General features: G+C 41.0%; 1 protein-coding gene across 1 annotated transcript in view; it reads right to left on the bottom strand.

The window, feature by feature from the left end:
* Nucleotides 1–16,710, bottom strand: part of srrm4 (serine/arginine repetitive matrix 4) — a 67,733-nt gene that overhangs the window by 38,130 nt on the left and 12,893 nt on the right. The window lies entirely within an intron of this gene.

Here is a 16,710-nt window from a genome sequence, read left to right as displayed (position 1 = left end):
TGTTCCCTAAAGCTTCTGGTTTCCTGTTACAAGCTGCCTTGGCTTGGAAACCAATCTATTAGGGAAAGTTCATTCCAAGGGGGGACATGGAGTCACAGCCAACTCAGTAATCAGCGGCAGTTCAGTTCCAACCGAGAGCGAAGGGATTTTCACACAGACATGAAGACTGTGGCCTCGGCAAGCAACAATAGACAGTCGGGCTGAAATAATTCCTCGAGGAACTCGAATACTCGATTATTAAAAATCCTTGATTCAAATTCTCTGCCTCGAAGCTTCGTTTCATCTACGCAACCCGACACAGCGGGCCGCGGCGTGCCCAGACGATAATTACTGTGACACAGACACATGGTTTCACCGCACAAGTGGCAAACTGTGGTAGAGAGATGGAGGAAGGGGGAGAAAAACACAAATGAAGAGCGAAAAGAGGGAGGCTCGTCTGGAACATGGCAGGAAGTGTGTAAATTTTGGGACCTACAGCAGCTACAGCAAGTGTGTTTCCCTACAGGACCAACTGCAACTGAGCCCACAACCCAGGAACAGAGATTATAAGCGGCTCATGGCTGGAACAGGATCCCAATTTCCCGAGAGCCGAGTCCCACTGAGCTGCTGTCGGATCCTCGTTATCATTACAGGTTGCATTGAGTTACATTATGATGTGTTCAAGCTGTATTCAGTAAAAGTGAGTATTGGGCAAAGGTAAATTGTTATCAAATGTAATCTTGTGAAAAAAAAATTGTAAAATCTTGTATAATAATCTAAAATAGATATTAGAGAGGAAACTGTGACCAGCTTAACGTCCTACCACTAATTCTAACCGATCGCTTACAATATATGAATGTAATAGGGCATTTTATACATTAAACATTAAATTAAACATTAAATTGTTTGCAAAGATGTTTTTGCATCGTTAAAGTATGAAATAAAAAGGTTGATTTCTCTCAAAGGAAGCAAAGTAATGTGTTTATTTTAAGAAACGTGGACTATTTTTTTTCTTTAGTATAATCACTGTTGCTCTTTATTAAAACACATTCAATTAACTGATTAATAGATGGGATATTTGGTGGAATATGCGATTACTAAAATAATCTCTGCAGCCCTAATAGACACAACAAACACTTTTCTTGACTTTTGATTTCCCATGCAGCCTCTCCATCACCAACACTGTAGCACAGCCATCATCTTCATCATTATCATCATCATCATCATCATCATCATCATCGGTCTTCGTGGTCAAAATCAACTATTCCGATTTGAAAGCAAAGAACTACACCGGCACCACGTTGTATCCCTCACCCAGATCATTAGCATCTAAAATGGCATTGTTTCTCTCCTTTCATGGATGATAAACCTTACGTGTGTGTCAATTACTTTCTTCCAAATCGAGTTAGAAGTGATTACGGGGCTCTTTGTGTGAAGGCGGAGGGAGGAAAGGAGGCATGGCTGCGTTTAATTAGCAGCTTGTGAGGCGCGCTTCCTCATTGCACTTCCTGTGTGAAGGAGATCGCTGAAGAGCCTTCTGCAGATGCAAATGTATGTGGAGTGCAGTGAACAATAATCACTGCACACCCAGTGTCTAATTAGCACAACCGCACCACAGATGCACAACACGTCGAGAGGAAGCTGCCTGAAAATGATTGGCTGAAGGTGCTGCTGAAGGGTTTGACCAAAGAAGGAGAGAAAGAGCCGTCGGTATTCAAGCAAACTTGGATCTGGGAAGTGGGGTTCTATTTCTTTGCAGCGGAAAAAGACTTATTTCTGCACTGTTGCCAAGCACGTTGAACTTTACCACCCCAACTATGGGCTGATGGATGGGATGTGGATTGGGCACATTTAAGCTGCTCCGCTGTGACAGCAGTCATTTCAAGCCAGAACTCCAGTTTTTGGACTGTGAGAAGGAGAAACTACAAACTGATATTTTCAACATTTGCAACACAATTTGCCTAATTAATTGAGAGGACAGATAGGGAAATAAAAAATTTGCCATCTCGCGCAAACTTAATCAGCCAATTAAACAAGTATTATTTGCCAGCAACTCCAAAGAAAAGTGTAAATAACTTTTTCCATGACACTGAAGCTAATTTAAAATCGGCTTTGACAGACCGTCAGGCATTGCACTGTGCATTAAGGACCTTCGGTATTTCTTTTTCCTGCCTCTGCCTCCAATTATCCACCATCAAGTTTCCTTGTGGTTACTCTGTGGGAATAATTTTGAGCATTAACTTAAGGGTCTCTTCCACACACCTGTCCAGATACACAGACCTTGATGGGCAAACAGATTGGGACCCAACACCTCCCTATTTCAATCTCCCTCTGCCTTAATGAGCCGCTAGAGTTCCACACTAATTTGTGTCAGTAAACATATCAGGTTTGCAGCCAGCCATGACAAGGAGAATGAAACTCACTAGGCCAATAGACACCTTGGTGTAGCAGAGGGAGAGGAAACTCTTGACAAGATCTGGATATACGGCGGTAATTAGCTGGCATTACAAATGGGCTGAGATTGGACACCAATATGTTCCATAACTCTGAACTCAGCGGCATTTTTCTCTTTCCCTCTCCCTTTGCCTTTTTCTCTCCCTTCAACCTTTCCTGCAGCAGCCTTTGCTATGTAAAACAGCCCTGTGAATTATTCACAAAGCCCACTTTATGACCGTGAAACACGTTTCACAAGATCCCTTCCCTCGTGAAATAATGACTGTCAATAGCATATACATACCAGAAATGAAAAAAAAAAAAAAAAAAAGGCTGATTTATTTTTTGTTGCCGTGGATTGATGGACCCTCACAGGAGCAGCATGCAATCTGGCAGAAAAGGGTGAGACTTAAAAATGATGTGACAAGTAACATCTGGAGACCTGGATGCTGGCGTTGTTTTCCCTCTTCCTTTTTTATCTGAGCCTCCACTATCCAATATAAATTACGGATATCCATGTGGGAATAAATTACCTCTCATTCTTGTGTACACTGTAAAGAAGGCAATTACAGCATACACATAGCCCGGGAAAATATTGGGAAAGTTTCACCACTATAGCCAGGGCCGATGATTGGGTTCATGGAATTCAATCTATTCAAGAAAGTATCAGAAATTGGGGCGCCTGCCTATAAGGTAGAGAGGAAACAACGTGTTTAATTGAGAAAGTTGTTTGTAAAACTACTTTTTGAAGCATTTTTTAAAAATAAAACTTAAAAAAAAAAAAAACATCATCACTAGTAGCTGTCGAGCTGCACATTGGAGGTGCACATCATTGGACCCAACCCGTTTTAAAAAAAAATATATATATATATATTATACCATGTCCACTGCAAATACTTGAATTTGACTTGCTGGAGGGTGGCCATTAAAAGCATATATTGGGACACCTCAAACATAGTCCCTGTCAGCAGTTTCATACAACACTCTATTTCGGTGAACTAACACATTCAGCTCACTTTCAGAAATTTATTGTCGATACCCTAAACAACAACAAAAAACAGCTACACTAAATAGCCGCAATAGAACGATTGCATCTCTGTTTAACAGCCGTGCAAAGTAGGATCATGACCAACAAGACCAAACCCCTGTCCATATCTAACATTAGGCTTATTATCTTTATCATTTGCATGTCATATTTCGGGACACTGTCTGACGTGAAGTGATAAAATCTGTTGTAAGGGGTGTTGGGGTCTCAGAAAGGTTATATTTTCCTCTCACCGAGGCTTGTACACTCTATTTGGCACTGACCAAACCGAGTGGCGCTGTAATGGCGACAAGTGGAGAGGCGTCCGTCAGCGACACATTGTCATTGTGGATTGCACTAACTCTGAAGGGCAGCTACAAGCTGAGATTCAACCGGCAGGGCTCGAGCTCATATTCACAAGGGCTGTTAGCACTGTGGTTCATTATTAAGAGCTGAGTGATAACAGGCTGAGAGGGAGAGGAGAACTTGTAAGGGAATTGAGGAAATGTATTCATACCTTAGCAGTTGAATAATATCTTCATTATGTATGCTGCTTCTGCACTGAGAATGTGGGATTTAAATAGAAAAATGTCTCGATGGACAGAGTCATGTCAAAGACTGTCCTGTGCATGTTTCATCAGCATTCAGTGCTATATGCATGGTAATACTTTGCACTATGAGTCTGAAGCATGATTTTTTTTTTAATGTCCAAATGAAGTTTGATCAAAACCCATGAGATTCCATCCCAACCCCCCGCCCCCAACCTTCAACATAACTCCACTAGGAGTAACAATTCATAACAATTCTGTATTCAATTTTAAAATCATGTTTCTCTTAAGACAAGAGAAAAGAAAAATCTGCCAGTGGGATGAGACAGTCCCATTTGTTTTCAATGCAGTGTCACTTGTTTCAGGATTATTTTTCTTGGAGGATTATTAATATGTTGAAACAAGTCAGATCAGCCCACTTTGCACACACAGATGGACACATTTTTTTTTGTCATAATGCTGATTTTGGTCACGGACAGGTCACCATCCCAACACCTGTGGTCAATGAGGCCATAGAGACACTGGAGGCACCACGGCCGATCAAACCTGACAGTGAAATCACCTTCTCCGAATGTCAACAACACCTCTTCTCTCTACAGATGTTCCATTGAATTTATCATCACCTTCAGCATAACAGCCCGGTTCGGTGCCTTGAGGAATATTCACCTAAATCCTCTTAACAAAATCATCAGAACGAGCAGCGAAATCATTGGACAGGACCGAGAACCACTAAGCAGCGCCTACAGCAGATGGTCCAAGATGAAAAGACCACAAATAGCCTTGGACACCACACATACACACACACAGATACACACACACACATGCCCACATAAATTAGCCTTATTAATTCCTGAGCTATTTTAGGGCTCAAACTGATTCATCCATGTATTTATTTTGACTTATTTGTTTGTTGATTCATTTATGAACAGTTTTAAGCCCCTCAAACCTATTAGTGGACATCCTGACGTGTCCTGATACAGAGAATTATCGGGACTTGGCAGATTCGACGTTGTTGGACTCCACCTAGTCCATTAGTACACATCACTGATCTCATATTAATCCTAATCGTCACATGACTCCATCAACCACTTCCATTGCCTCGCGTTTGCTTCTTTGCATCGCCACCGCTCGTTACAGTTCTCACACTCCAATAGAGAATGTCATTTTTAGCACATCTGCGTGGCACCTTGTCACTCTGCTTTTGGCCCGGGGAAAGCCTTTATGAACAGGTGAACCCTCCCCGCCGTCTTTCCTCCTGTTCTCGTCCGTGCTCTGCCTTCGCCACCTGCCAGGTGTGGCACACGGGCAGATGGAGGCACAGCGTAGAACGGATCTAGCAGATCTAACGCAAACCGCCATTTTGATGCCACAAATATGGCTTAACTGATGGCATCTCTCGCCGCCGTCTCTTGCCAGCTTGCAGCTTTCCTCATGTGTTTGGATCAGACCTGCAGGCTTGTTCGTCTGTGTTTGTGTGGCGCTCTAACCTTCTGTCTCTATCTATTTGCGTCTCGCCCAGAAAGCTGCCTCTTGGTTTTCGAACGGGGCTCTGGCGTCTTGCATATCTGAATCGATCTCCCAACCTCCCGCTGTCTGTATCAAAGTCGGGACCTCCTCCCACGTCTGTTGCTACACCCTGCAGGCTGTTACATGGGCCATGTGTGTCACGGTCTTAATGTACACGCTCTCCTCTCTCTATCTGTCTCTCTCTGCTTTCTTTCTCGACTTCGCTGCCTTCTCTTCCCCTCGCACACTCTCTCTCACTGTGTACGTACTCCATCTCTATGCATGCCTCCCTCCAGTCTTCTTACACTCTGAGAGGCAATTTTAAAGGTTGCCTGTTGCAGTTATTTTGCAGTGCACTTTGCCTTGTCTCCACCACTGTCTACCCTCCCACCCCGCACAACACAAAAACCTTAGCTGTAGTATGTCTAGCTGGAGTACATCTATCTAGTTCTACATTAATATTTATATCTACACTGCAAATATAACAAGTCTTTTAGCCTCATAGTCTGTGTTGAAATATTGTTTTTTGATTTTGTTTTATTCTTAAAACAAGTGAAAATGTCAGCCCATGCAAGGAGATAATCTCCATTTACTTCCAGTGATAACCACTTTGTTTTCACAAGTTTCTAGAATCAAGTTTCATTTTCTAGATACTAGTGGGCTGATCTGCTTTATTCTGCCTTGTTTCAACGTATTTGTAATTATTCCCTGAAAGATTCCTGAAACGGGGCGACTGCATTGGAAATAAGTGGGATTATCTCATCCCACTGTCATTTTCCCCCACTTGTTTTAAGAAAAGTGTAGTTTTAGGATTATGAATATGAGACTAAATGACTTGTTGCAATGGATGATTTTTGCAGTGTTAATAAAGGTTAACTCTAAGTATATACATTTTGCCTATACTTTTCTGTTGACTGGGCTGGTGAGACCAACCATTGCTGGACAAGATGATTCACTTATATTCATAAAATGGCAAATGAAGGGAGTAAGTATAAAATTTTGGCTTTTGCGGAGTCATAAATTATGCAATGTGACAATCACATCTAAAATAATCATTTTAAAAATGGAACAAGACACAAAGTGTGTGACGACTACCGACAGCAATCAAGACACCCGCTGACTTTCCTTTCCTCCACCCACCTCTGTCCCTGATGCTAATCAGTGTGGGTGCTGCCGGCGGCATGATAGATTTGATCTGATTATGAGACACAAGTGCAGTGACGAACCGACCCAAGACATTACAATATTAGAAGTGGCACACTTGTGCAGGGGTTAGAGAGACGGTCTATCAACCAATCAAATCAGGTTCAAGTGTGCTTTGACCTCTGACCTCTCTTGGAGTTGAGCGAAGGAAAAAAACTCAAGGGCACGGGTGGACGTAATGAAATGCAATTACTCTTCTTGTACTCTTTTCTCTATTTCAAAAAATGTATTGTTATGTAATGGCTCGTGTGCAACGTTCAGATGGGCTCGTTTTGAGCAATGTTTTGAAATAACAGCCAGCTGTTTTCTTTAAAGCTACATTAGACAACTTTGCGTGTCGGAGGCTGCAAATGCCAGCAGGTGACGACCGTTTGAATTTCCAAACCCCAGACATCAGTAAACTGCACTCAGCAGATTCATAGGCTTTGATTTGTCACTACTTGAGTGCAGAGATTTTTTTTTTTTTTTTTTTTTTTTTTTGCTAGTGAACATAACAGACAGCAGATTTTTATTTGGACAAACAAGGGGAACATACAGTTTTTCAGTTGGGGCCTGGGATGCTCATGTCTGTTTTGGTTATTATTCTTTAGTCTTATTCAGACAGGATACATTTTCAGGACAAAGTCTGCAAAGTAATAATAATAATAGGACCTCTGTAATGCATTTGGCCTATTCAGATGAGATGTTTTATGCGTCTTAAGTAGTTTGCATGAGTTTACCCAACATAGAAAACATGGCATTGATTAATAAAGCAATGGCAACAATTCATACAAACACGCACAGTATACAGGCTATTCAACCATAGTCCTACTGTAGCTAACCATGCAGATAATAAGCCTAGTGCCTACTACAGAAAATAATCCTGAAGCTGCTGCAAACATCACCCCTCTCACAAGTAAATTTTTATTTATTCTATTTTTTCATTCTAGTTTTGAATGCATTTTGATGGCCTTGATTTTCTGTCCTCTACGTAGAGTTGGATAATATTTATGCTGTGAGCTCAGGCTGAACAGAACCTCCATGAGTGCTTCCTCTGTTATCAAAAGATCCCAAACAAAGAATAAAAGCGGGACAGGTTATTTCCATTAGGAAACGTACACAGTATTTTAGGAGGATTTGAATTCACACAGGATTAGTATTACCCAAGGTTATTTTTTACCGAGCGTTTCACAGCGGGTAAAAGACGCTAGAATTTTTACTGACACAGAAGCGCGCAGTTTGTAAAAGTTACCAAGATGGTGAATCCAGACAGCATTAAAATGGGGCTTTTGCACTTTGAACCAGCTCGGTTGCAGAGTACACATTTGATAGACTCATCAGTTGTCATCAAAGCAGGACAAGAAGCAGAAAGTAATCACTGGAAGATTTTTATTTTTGTAAGGAACTTAGTTGAAAGAATCTATCCTTGCCTTCTTTCATGCGGTAGATCACATGGAACAATTGTCTGTTTTATAAAGCAGAAGAAATAACTTTTACCCTGAGTGCATCATACATGTGCTACATTTCAGTTTGACTCGAGTCGATTTTTATACCAGCAATTGTTCTTTTCTTTTCACTTCTGCCATCACATCATTTTATAATAAAGCCCAGCCTGCACACGAACCAGTCCTCTGCTATGAATAAAGGACTTGTCAAGAGCTTTAAGTGTTTTGAATAAATAGAGATCTTTACATCAGCAAAGCACCATCAAACGAGGAAAAAATTAATCATGACAACCCAGGGAATATTTTGCATCGAACATTTTCCACAGGATCACTCTGTGTGTCACTGACATTCCCTAAGAAAGTCAACACTTAAATTCAATGAAAAAAAATATATAATTAATAATTTATGCCAAAAATAACAGTGTTCCACAACATATATGTATGTACATTGTCCCTCGAGGGGTTTCTAACCTGTGCTGGTCCGTTATGGCTGGAGGTGACCTCGGCCCGTGTTGGTACACATAATTATCATTTCCCTATGGGGAACCGGTGATCAATGAGAGAGTGACCTTCCTCCCCCCGCGTACATCTTCTCGGAAGATGGATAATAAATTGGTTCATCTCACCTCCCCTACCGTCCACGTTATTTAGAGGGCCATCATCAGAGGGAGTCCATTACCTTTTTATGGAAAGGAGGTTCATTCAATTTGCTGGCGACCCAATAAGAAGTTCTGTATGGATGCACGGCGAGGAGCTCAAGGGCAAGTGAATTATTCCATTATCTTTAATGTGTTGGAGGGTAAAAGCCGTCAAGGCCCCCGAGGAATTGACTTAGCTATGTAACCTTTGTTTCCTGAGAGGCACAAACGACTGTAAATACCGAAAAAAGTGACAAATAGGCTCAGTAACTCTTATTCATGGCTGCTTTAAGTGATTTAGAGAATGTTTTGCAGCTCTGATATTTTTATTGTAGTGTCGCCTGCCGACTGGAAATATTTTGTGCACACGTGGATTCAACTAGACAGCAAACTGAAATCCTCATTAAAGGCTATACAAGATGTTACTCCCTGCTTTCCTATCCTTCTTTTTGATCTCACTTTTTATTTTAAGGGACAAGTGCACTGTAATTGGACTACTGTCACTCATTTTATTATTGTTATTGTCACTATCTCGCTGTCATATTTTACTTTTAGGGCGCTGCAGACTTTTCTGAGTTTTAATATTTTCTTTCCTTCCACCACACTCTTTGTTTGGGAGTTTTGTGCACTGAAAATCAAAAAGTAAAATACCTTTGGGGGGAAAAAAACAACTATAGCCCTAAAGGTTTGTCCAATATCCACTCTCTGTTTTCAGGTCCAAGGCTGTTGTGGTGAAGCGAAAACTGTAACAACGATTAATTGAAAAGCATCACAGCCACATGGCTTGAAATGATTGGCTTAATTAAAGAGTCTTCTTAGATTTGGCTTAAACCTTATTAGGGGATAATCCCCCTCAAAGTCAAAGGTGCCGTTTAAAGGATTCACCATGCAGGGCAGTCAGGCTGCACATACTGTATTCACTGCAAATGGGATGACGGATGGACACAGTGGAGTGACATGCACAATGTCCAAAAGGCTTTTGTCAGGTTTGGGTGGTTCACCATCATATGGGGGGGGGGAAATAATATAAAAATAATCCCAAATCAATGCTGTTTTAGGATAACAGCTGTTAAACAAATTCCTCATAATAATCAGAGACGTGACTTCACCAAGTTGATATAACTCTGTGTATGTAACTTTTATTTAGTCTTTCGTAATTTTTTTGAAGCTTGTCTGATTTCATTTTACACCTTTTGTTTGTTTTTTGATGTTTTAATTGTGTATCTTATTGGGTTTATTGGTATTTCTTCTTTTTTTTTTTCTTCTTTCTATGTAAAACTTGTTCTTGCTCTAACAAGTAACCTTCATCTCAAACATGTTTATCTTTGTGTTCTTTGTGTTCTTATTCTGAATAACTGACCGAATGTCCATGCAGCAACATGGAACATTTTTCATTCGAACATCAGCACTAAACATCATGTTCTTCGCATCAGATCCTCAGAATTAGAGGACTTTTTTCCTATTGGCGCCACCAATTTTTCACCAGCACTTATAACAATTATACAGGAGATAAAAACCCATCACAGAGGCTTGACTGACAGGAGCCTCAATAGCCCAAAATATAATGTAGTCACAGACATGTTACTAGGGTTGAAAAGGCATTCTGAGAAATGTAGAGATTCACTAAGAATAGAGGAAACACACAAGAGTGGTTCAGGGAAATTGGTTACACCAAGACAGTAATTTACAGGATACATCACGGAAAGCACTGAACCTCACAGATCTGTGTTGTCTAACAGCGTGAGAATATCTACAGAAGGATTTGTCCTTTAAAATGCAGCCAAGCACATATCCATCATTATATTTGATGAAAGGGGTAAAACTGTGAAGAGGACACTTTGTTTGTGTTTTACCTCAACATGACTAAGAAGGTAAAAGGCCTGTCAGATGAGCTGTAACATCTATTCATTTCTTGTGCAATAATTCTCAAGGTTGATATGTAGATTTCATCAATGCGGTGCGAACCACGCAGGCTTACTGAGTGCATCTGCTAAAATTCCCGGTGTATTTTGAGAGCTCTATGAAATGCATCACCGCTTCACAACATAGGTGGACGGGTGTAATAACACAAATTGCATATTCCATCTCCTCTTCCCCAGACAGCAGGATGTATGGTGAAATAAGATATGTTGAAGAATAATCCCCTAAGGCATGTGGGAGACATCCGGCGCAGAGCCTGTCGGCTGCTTCAAACACTGTCAGTACCTTGACAGCGTGTTTTTCGTCACCTTGCTGGCAAACACAGCCATCCCCCGAGTGAACCCGGGAACGGTGTCGCCCGTGCAGGACGTAGATTTAAACTTGAATGTCTTCTTTGTCACAGCAATCCTGTAAGCACATTTCCCGGAGAGGAAATCAAAGCAAGCAAATGGTGATGAAAACGTGACTCGAGAGTGGGAAGTCCACCAGGAATTCTCTGGAGGAACGAAGGAGGAGAGTGTGTCGAGTTGAGGGAAGGTGAGACCGGTCCTGCAGTGTTTTGAGTGGAACAGATTCTGAATAATAGAAGAGGCCCGATGAAGTAGTGACTTAAGCCCTATTCACATGGGACTAGTATTATGTGGGGACCTCATGTGAATAATGAATAACTCCTCTTGAGCTCCTGGGTCCCTGAATGCAACTGTATGAGGTCAAGAATTTCAATTTGTCACTTCTGATTTAAGAGGGTACACCTTGAAGAATGTGCTGAAAATGTCAAATATATAAATATATATTATGATGATGGGGATATAGACACCCAGTGGCCACTTTATCAGGTCCCCCTGTACAATCTAATGCAGTTCAGTGCAACAGCTCTGCCATAAATTATACCTTTTAAGAAAGTTTATCATGTTCAGTTTTTTTGTGGCGAATTTAATTTCTATGTTTATTATTGAGGTTGTAGTTCGCAGAGGTCTTGTACTGGACTACATTACACTGAGAGGTGTTTCTATTTTATCGTCCTCCCTATTTATTTACAATGAGGGGGACAGAATAGTGGAAACAGCTCTCAGTAAAATGCAGTCCAGTCCAACAGCAGCACTAACTATGAGCTCAATGCCAAACATAGAACTGAATGAACACAAAAACCTGAGTATTATAGGCATCATAAACACACACACACACACACACACACACACACACACGTATATATATATATATATATATATACATACATATATATATAAACGGCTTTAAACATACTACATCAATAGATATCACTACTGCATCTATCTATCTCCATTTTTTTTCATGAGAGGAGTAAGAGAGAAATCAAATCAATCTCAAAGAGCATGCCGAAAACAAATCAGAGCTGAAATTACAGAGTTTGTCTCGCAGTGGATTAGTATTATCAGGGGACCACTGTCTTCAGCAAAATACAGTCTGTTATTTGCACCAGAATTTTTTGCTTAACGAATTATGGACATGGAGGATTTGGATTAAAATCACAGACAATCTTTGCAATTATTGCAAATCGCTTCACCTCCCCAGGTAATATTAGTACCGTGGGAATTGGGTTTTAGGATTAGGGCTGATAGCTGAGGCGGGCATCCAGGATGACAGGCTAAGGTGGTACCCTGCTAACTGGCTTTTACACTTGACTTCTCCATACTAACATACCCTAACCTTTGGATACTTGGCTGTCACTCCATCCCAGCGGCTGTCAGTCAGCCAACCAGGGGACTGTCCTTGCACTGGCTGTATAAGAGAAGATGGGGCGTGTGAGATTAGACCTCCGTTCCCATACCATATTAGCCCCTAATCTCCTGCCTTTCTCCACCTTTTCTCAACAGGATGAGGTGTCGGTAAGGGCAGCGACAGATGGAGACAGGGATGCTGGAGGACTTTGCGGGAGAAGGAGGAGTAAATACGTCAATCTCTTGGAGTGCTGAAAGGTTTCTCAAAGAGGAGAAGGGGGAACGGCGACAGGCCAGCTACATCTCCCTCCTGTCCAACATCTTTACCTTCCTTGCATTGTGACGTATTTACTACTCCATAATCAACTTATGCAGAAATGAAAATGTTTCCTTATCAACATATGCAGCGGTGCTGATTCATGTTCTATCTGAATTTCAAAAGCGCCGCAATTCAAAAGCGGTCTGAGTAACAAAGCCAATGTGCCGAAAATCAAGGGCTCAGATAAATGGATTAAAAATAGACTATGTTCTGCTCTTTGACTTTGACGTTGATATCTCTGTGCATAAAGTTTGCCCTTTGGCCATCATGAGGATTATGCCACCAGTCAGGATCTATTTGTTTACGCAAATCATCACTTGAAAGGCCAAGGCCCCCCTGCTCTGGCTGAATATATGAAACACAATGAGGGCGTCCTGCAATCAATTTGCAGCCGGCAGCCTATCGTCTATCAGATGATATAATGTGCTACACTGTGTTTTGCAGCAGTAAGCTCGGAAATAATACCTAAATATAGACAATGTACGTTAATGTGGAGGTTATTAGATGTGGAGGATGTATGCTGTTATTCCAGTCTGAAAGGCATCGCGTTCATTGCAAACACAGATTCAGTTCACACTGTTTCCATTCCAAACATTTGGACTGTTCGCCAAAAGGTTCCCTCAGTAAAGAGCACGAACAGAGAAATCAAAAAGTCCAACTTCTAGCACAGCTTTAATAATTTAGCAGCCTTACAGAGAACTAGGAACTCATTTAGACGGGGACAAAGGCACCAGCGCATCGTCCCGCTCGGATCAAAGACGAATCATTAATTCTGAGCCTCCCGTTGTAGTCAGATCTGCCGTTTTATTGCGACTAGATTTCCTTAAACTGTCTTCAGAGTCAAAGAGAGTGCTGAGACAAAGCAATTCTATTTCTTCAACAAGGACACTGCTGAGCCCGAGTTTAAATTGAATGCCCCAAAATAACTGTTTAATTACGTGGCTATCTGTGGGGCTTTCATGTTTTCCAAATGAATCAGGAAGAGTGTGATAACCAATTCTTTCATCGATGCAAAACCGAAAAAGTCGTCCCAACTCCTATCAAAAGTGATAGTAAGCCTCTGAAATTAGCTCATATGCCCGAGCCATTAATTATATTTCTCATAATTAGGAAGAATATCCCCAGATCACCCAGATCCTTGCCAGATAAATTTAATTAGTGGTCAAATTCTAACGTCCGTGGAGTGTCCACATCTTCATATGCTAATTCTTTTCACCTTTTGAGCAAATTTCACACGCCATGCATTAATAACACCGGTGGAATTCAGCACCACGTAGTAGATTGCCAACTCTTTTTAAAGGACTCTTTAGTGAGAGATTTTGATTCAGGTCACAAACACAGGTGAATGAAAATATCAATCAACAGCAGAATGCATAGGCCGAACTCCATGAACCGCTCCTAATAATTCGCTAACGGATTCTCAAACTTATTCATTTTTAAATATTCAGCGACAAACTCCAACCCACCAGGTGACTTCTATTTGAACTGTGCCCGTCTGAGCGTATCTGTCACAGCGGTTGAGATCCAGACATCATTTCATTAAGGCTGCCGATACCCAGTGAATCACTTGCACTGAATACATAACAGATCATGTGGCCAGAGGAGGAAGAGTATACTGAATTAGAAAGTTCAGGTGAAGGCAGTTTGTGGATTACCTGCCTCGCTGGTGACTCACCAACATGCAAACCGTCAAAGTCGAGCCTTCAAAATAACCCCATCGATCAGGTAACTCCTGCGCATGCATCACTGTCTGAACAAACTGGTCGTTGAGTGACTGAATTAGCAACGCAGCTGCCAAACTGGATTGGATGCTGTTGCATTCCGGGCATCTCCATATCTGTGTGAGCTGCTTAGACTGACTTCTTCCAACATATGTCTGAGGACTGTCTGAACATCTCACATGGCTGGTGCTGAGTTAATTAAGGGATGAAATGAGCCATTTCCAAAGATTTCTATGACAGCAAGTCATTTCGGAATTGCTGCTGACACAATGAAAAATAACTTCAGCTAATGATTTTGTGTAGTTTCCAAATGTAAAGTCCTGAATTGTGTTGGTTTATGGGGTAAAACTGCCAAAAAAAAGTCTTTAAATCTTGTTTTTCTGGGTAAATAAGGTAAATAAAAAATTTAAAAAGCTGCCTGCGGGACGAGATTACCGCACTTGCTTCTAATGCTAATCAACCTGTTCCCCAAAATTTTCTTGACTCGAGTTATTTTCTCGATACCAGTGGGCTGATCTGCTTTATTCGGCTTGTTTCAACATATTCACTCTTGTTCCCAGAGAAATTCCTGAAGCAAGTGAAACTACATTGGAAACAAATGATTTCTTAAGATGAATATATATATATATATATATATATATATATATACACACACACACACACACACATATATAGTGTGGATGTAATTTGTCAAAATCATTATAATTTATGACACATTCTACTTACTGATGACAAGAAAGACAAGGATATTGAGGTGGAAGTTGTTTTTTTTGTTTTTTTCCTCCAAGTGGATCATTTCATTATCCATCATGCTGGGTCGGGTAAAGGATTAGAGCAGCCTGGAGTGCTGCTGGATAAGAAATTCTCATGTTTTTCTGACAATAAATAGATTAACTAGCATCAAACAACGGGAAAGATCCGAGTTTGTTAAAAGAATCATAATTCCCATTTCTTGCTCGGTGAGATTTGTCCCGACAGAGGAGGAGATCTCTACTCTACTTCCTTGTGTGTGTCTCTCTCAACCCACAACAGCGACAAACCTGTCAGCTCCATTTGTCCTAATCAGTTCTCAGTGGAATCTGCCAGCTACTGGAACGTCAGTGGGAATAATGCTCACACTGGGAAGTATCACACCCAGAAGATGAGTCTTTGTACAGTTTGCACCCTCAAGACACTCCTCTACTAAGCTGCACGATCCTTCTCTGCCCTCAGTGTTGACCCCCACGTATGGCAGAGTCATCCACTGATCAACATCTGATCGTTTGGTTGGCATATCTGATCTGTGTTCATCTCATGAAGCATTAAAGTTTGTTTGTTTTTTTTGTTTTGTTTTGTTTGTTTTTTTTACTCCAAATGGCAGCAAGAAGTGACAGTCACAAATTGAAGCTTCAATATGCAGAAATCTCATCATGTGTTGTCAATAAACTACACATTGCTACACTCATGTTTACAAACTAAATGTGTTTGCATGCACTTTTAGTAATCTGGTGATTCCCCATGTACAGCAGTTATTTGAGTTCAGAAATGCCATGTAAATGAGAGACCTGGTTTCCCTAACAGTGTGAAGGGTTTAAAACAGGGGTTCTCAAAGTTTTGATAACCGAGGGCCAATTTAGAGTATCAATAATGCCAGAATTTTTTTTTTTTATTTAACAGCCTATTGAAGTCACGCCACTTGTAAATCATGCAAGAAATGTACATCCTGAGGATAAAATACCCCTTTTGTCCATTTGTCTGTATCAAATTAAATATTATAATAACCCATAACCCTTAACCCATGGGGCGTTGTACCATTCTTAAAAGCAGAGTACCACATCATGTAGGTTGTTTATATAACTCTTGCATTTCATCTTGTCACTTTAACTCATCGTGGGCCACCAGAAACATTTCTGAACACTGCACGCCATACTTTGAGAATGCCTGGCTTAAGAGAAACCCAGTTCACACAGCTAGATTTTTGCTGGAGTAACGTGACTATTTGGCAACATAAACCCTTAGTTGGACTTTTGATGTGCGCGCATGTGCAAGGAAATAAAGCAGAAAAGGAGCTGACGTCAGAGAACGCAGGAAGAATCCCATCAATCGTGTCACGGCAAACAGCCGCTGTTCACCATGACATCCTGAGAAACAAAAACGAGCATTTCTCCTGCGATTCAGAGGCGATACGAATGTCCTAGATTAAGGAGTAGGCTATAACATTCTGAAATATTTTCATAGGAGCACGCACTTCAGCAGCGACCTTTATAAGAAGCTGGAACAAACATCACATCTTTTGTGGGCAGGGGATGAGAAGAAATC

Source organism: Myripristis murdjan, chromosome 9 (assembly GCF_902150065.1).
Source record: "Myripristis murdjan chromosome 9, fMyrMur1.1, whole genome shotgun sequence".
Lineage (NCBI taxonomy): Eukaryota > Metazoa > Chordata > Actinopteri > Holocentriformes > Holocentridae > Myripristis > Myripristis murdjan.
The sequence above is the reverse complement of the archived record's forward strand: the minus strand, read 5'-3'. Positions and strand labels throughout refer to the sequence as shown.